General features: G+C 46.3%; 1 protein-coding gene across 4 annotated transcripts in view; it reads left to right on the forward strand.

Annotated features, from left to right (window-relative positions):
- The window catches only part of pamr1b (peptidase domain containing associated with muscle regeneration 1b), a 25,507-nt gene that overhangs the window by 2,814 nt on the left and 17,693 nt on the right, over window positions 1-5,000 (forward strand). The gene's annotated exons all lie outside the window — the stretch shown is intronic.

Below are 5,000 nucleotides of genomic sequence, written 5' to 3' on the forward strand. Positions count from 1 at the left end.
TGTGTGTGTGTGTGCAGCTGTTGTGCTGGTCTCCTCTGTGTTGATAAACTCTCCGTCAGACTCAGTGGAATGTGAAAGTGAAAGCTCTGCAGAAACACTTCAGCATCATTATTCACATCTGATCTGTGTGTTCAGACACAGTGAGTTCACACACACACACACACACACACACACACACACACACACTAGTGTACTGTATATCTACACACATTTACAGTCATGCCTAACACTGAACAAACACACTATAAGAGAAATGGCCGCTCCGTCTGTGAAGGGTCTCTGACTCGCTCTGCAGGTGTGTTGCTCTGAGTCTCTGGGAAGAGGTTTGTGTCCTGTATTGTTGGAGTGTATGATGGTGATGAATAATGTTCTCCTCAGTGTGAAAGCAGCAGCAGCAGCACACTCATATGAGTTCAAGCTTATTGTTCAGCTCAGTGATGTTACTGAACCCTCGGGTGAGCATTACATTACACACACATCATGTCTGATTCCAGAGGTGGACAGTGGCGTAGCGCAAAATGCGGAGGCCCCCCTGCAGGGATCGCTGACGGGGGCCCCTGATGAAGGGGGGGGGTACGTCATACGTCAATTTGCATATCACTGACGTCATCACGTTCTACCGTTTCTGTTTAACAGCCTATGGTTAATAAAGGGGTATTTATAATTGCACTACACTTTATATAAGCATGTTTATTTAACTAAAATTTTTTTGCTGTTTGAATACAGTATATCATTATAGATGTGTAACGTTAGTGAATGTGCAGTAATCTCTCATATAAAATAAACTCAGACAAGTTCAGAAACTGTCACTAAAATATCTGTGATTGTGAACAAGAAAAGAATAAACGGTCCAAATAAATTGTTAAAATAAAGTAGAATTAGATCGGTTTGACTGTACAAGCGAAATACCTTCACACTGCCTGTGCTAAATCATTTGTCGTCGGTACGCAGAGGGGTGATCTGCTCTCGGGCTGCAGGTGGGAGAGGCTGCTGTAGAGGACTGACTGGGCCGCCTGTCAGTGCTGTGAGGCGGGGGAGGGGCCGGCGGCATCACACGCAGCTCGTTGAGAAGAGTAGGGACGGTACAGTATGGACAAATGACAGTCTAAAAATCTCCAATAACACACAAAAAGTCGCTAGATTTGTCGCTAGGGGTGTCTGAAAAGTCGCCAAATATTGTGACAAAGTCGCTAAGTTGGCAACATTGGCTGCAAGCAATCAGAATGAAGTAGTCCACCGCTTGAGAGGTGTTCAGAGAACACAGACGTGTGAACTTTGGTTCCGACCACAGTTGTTCCCAACAGTTTATTGAAAATCACGACGACGCGGGGCCCCCTAATCACGCGGGGCCCCCCCGCGGTGCGTGCCCTGCGGGCCCGTCCGCTACGCCACTGGAGGTGGATGTGTTTGCTCGGTCTGAGGCTTCAGAGAGAACTCTATTAAAGGTCTGAGAGATGAACTCCTCGGAGGAATCCTCCTGCATGAATCTCCCAGATGTTGACGATGGGCTCCTGGCAGAGATGCGGACTCAGATCATTGCCTTCAGATTCTCGTTCTCACCACCCATTGGCAGACAGAGAGAAGAAGATGTCATTTGCATGGAACTCTTGACATTCCCGTCCTCAGATCGCGTTATGAAAACACACACCAGTTCAGTGGAGGGTTACGCCTCGCGTGCTGCTGGCCAACAAGATCATTTACAGAGCAACGCTGAGCCCAAACATTCCCGAGCAGAGGCTAGTTAGGACACAAACAGGCTGATGTGGGCCTGCGGTTTGCTCCGTGTGTGTGTGTGTGTGTGTGTGTGTTTCAGAGACCCACAGGACGTCCCTGCTCCACCGCTGTTAAATCACTCAGGCCTGCGCAGTATCAGCATGTCTGACTGTTAACACTTACATCACTGCTTATAAACAAGCTGCGGCCAGTGTTCCCTAACAATGAAGACTCATATACATCTGCTGGACTGCACACTACAGCTTATACAGTCAGCTCCTTAGTCCACTCAGCCAATCACAGCATCTGTTAATCCTCTGGTTAGTCTAGTTATTAGCTGGTTAGTCCATTTAACCAGTCTCATCATCTGTTGATCTGTTGGTTACTCTAATTATCCTCTGATTAATCCAGTTATCATCTGGTTTGTCCAATTATCCTCCAGTTAGTCCAATTATCCTCCGGTTAGTCCAGTTATCTCCTGGTTAGTCCAGTTATCTGGTGGTTAGTTTAGTTATCCTGTGTTTAGTCCAGTTATCCTCTGGTTTGTCCAGTTATCTCCAGTTATCTGCTGGTTACTCCAGTTATCCGCTGGTTAGTCCAGTTATCTGCTGGTTAGTCCAGTTGCCCTCTGGTTTGTCCAGTTATCTCCAGTTATCTCCTGGTTACTCCAGTTATCTGCTGGTTACTCCAGTTATCCTCTGGTTACTCCAGTTATCTGCTGGTTACTCCAGTTATCCTCTGGTTAGTCCAGTTATCTGCTGGTTAGTCCAGTTATCATCTGGTTAGTCCAGTTATCTGCTGGTTAGTCCAGTTATCATCTGGTTAGTCCAGTTATCCGCTGGTTGGTCCAGTTATCTGCTGGTTAGTCCAGTTATCATCTGGTTAGTTTAGTTATCTGCTGGTTAGTCCAGTTATCTGCTGGTTAGTCCAGTTATCCTTTGGTTGGTTTAGTTATCTGCTGGTTAGTCCAGTTATCATCTGGTTAGCCCAGTTATCTGTTGGTTAGTCCAGTTATCAGCTGGTTAGTCCAATTATCTGTTAGTTTGTCCAGTTATCAGCTGGTTAGTCCAGTTATCCTCTGGTTAGTCCAGTTATCTGTTGGTTAGTCCAGTTATCCTCTGGTTAGTCCAGTTATCTGCTGGTTACTCCAGTTATCCTCTGGTTAGTCCAGTTATCTGCTGGTTAGTCCAGTTATCCTCTGGTTAGTCCAGTTATCTGCTGGTTACTCCAGTTATCCTCTGGTTTGTCCAGTTATCAGCTGGTTAGTCCAGTTATCCTCTGGTTAGTCCAGTTATCTGTTGGTTAGTCCAGTTATCCTCTGGTTAGTCCAGTTATCCTCTGGTTAGTCCAGTTATCTGCTGGTTAGTCCAGTTATCCTCTGGTTAGTCCAGTTATCTGCTGGTTAGTCCAGTTATCCTCTGGTTAGTCCAGTTATCTGCTGGTTAGTCCAGTTATCCTCTGGTTAGCCCAGTTATCCTCTGGTTAGTCCAGTTATCTGCTAGTTAGTCCACTTATCCTCTGGTTAGTTCAGTTATCAGCTGGTTAGTCTGGTTGCACGATGTGATTGGTTACTGGATTACATCATATCACATGGTGTTTTGTGGCTCAGCAGAAGTTTAATCTGCTTCTTCAGTGTTTCCACACATCTTCTTCCTGCATGATTAAGGATCTGCTTCAGCATTAGTGCAGATCTTCAGATGTTTTGTGCATCTTGGTGTTTCCCTGCGTCTGCTTTCATGTGTTCCTCGGTCTGGCCAGAGTGATGTCGCCTGCTGTGGGACATTTAGTGAGCAGATTTGCAGCTTTACATTGAAAGCACCTGGCAGCCGTGTCCACATTGATCTGTAGAGCTTTAAACCGCTGTGTGTGAATGTGTGTTTAGCCTCTGTCCACACTGAGACACGATGCCAGAAGAACATCAGAAGACTGTTATTTGACATGTCAGTGTGTGTGAGGAGCTGCTGAAACGCCAGTGTGGATGGACATCGCTGTTTCCACCTGTTGTTGGCAGATGTAGATGTGAGCATAAGGGCTCAGTAAGACGGATGACCACAAAGCTGCGAGTCCCCCAGTGCTGCCAAATAATAACGCAATCCCCTTTTATAAGGGCAGCACACTGCGCTTGTTTTTCCACTGAGCCGACTGAAGCTGTTATTTCCAAAGCCCTCTGAGATGTCCTTTTATTGCTGCTTTAAATCTTACATTTGGCATTAAAGCAGAGGTTGCACATCATCCTCTCCTCTCTGCATGAAGAACACATGTGGGCGGGGCTTGATTTTGTCAGTGGGTGATTGATTGGAATGCATCCCGCCCCCACAACAGTGAGCACCAATCAGAGAAGAGAAGCTGTTTGTTTTTCTGAAGTCACACACACACACACACACACACACACACACACACACACACACACACACACACACACACACACACAAGCTTGAGCTCATCATTAATCAGATCTCAGTGCAGGGAGGTTTTGCGTCTGTGTTTTGAAAGTGTTTTTAACTCACTCACCCATAGCTAAACCCGTCCTGCTCCTCCTAACGTGTGTGTTTCTGCTTGTTTATCATGTTAACCCACACAGATGCTGTTGTTGTTGTTGTTGTTGTATGTTTGTTTTAAGGCGACACACACTGACCGAAGCATGAAGCACACACTCACACTGAAGCACACACACACCTGACCAGCACTCACAACACACACACTACTGCTTTACATTTGTTTTACGCTTGTAGCTCCGCCCTCTTCTGAATCTCATTTGCATTTAAAGGGACAGTCAATTAGGATCAAAGCCTGAAAGGGTCAGTTTCAGAGAGCTGGAGAACATTACCTGTGTGCTGTTCTTAACTCACACACACATACACACACACACACACACACACACACACACACTCTCAGAGACAGCAGACACTCAGGGAATAGGTCTCCTTTAAGGCTGCAGTCATCAAATCTCTGTTCGTCTGATCATGTTCAGATCTCCAGCACACACTGAGTCTGGCGGGGTCTCTCTGAGGGTCTCGAGGCGGCTGTAAAGGTCTGAGTCTCCAGAGCAGAATAAACACAGAGAAGCACAACAAACAGCTGTAACTATGGAGAACCGCAGATATTACTGCCTGTAATCTGGCATCACAGAGAGTGTGTGTGTGTGTGTGTGTGTGTGTGTGTGTGTGTGTGTGTGTGTGTGTACAGTGATTCTGCATGGCACAGCACTGAAACTCTCTCTCGGTTGCCCAACTCCTCCTGCAGATGTTTTGTCTTGTGCTTCTCTAATGTGGCCTTCAGGACTGAGA

This window comes from Danio rerio, chromosome 25 (assembly GCF_049306965.1).
Source record: "Danio rerio strain Tuebingen ecotype United States chromosome 25, GRCz12tu, whole genome shotgun sequence".
Taxonomy (NCBI): domain Eukaryota; kingdom Metazoa; phylum Chordata; class Actinopteri; order Cypriniformes; family Danionidae; genus Danio; species Danio rerio.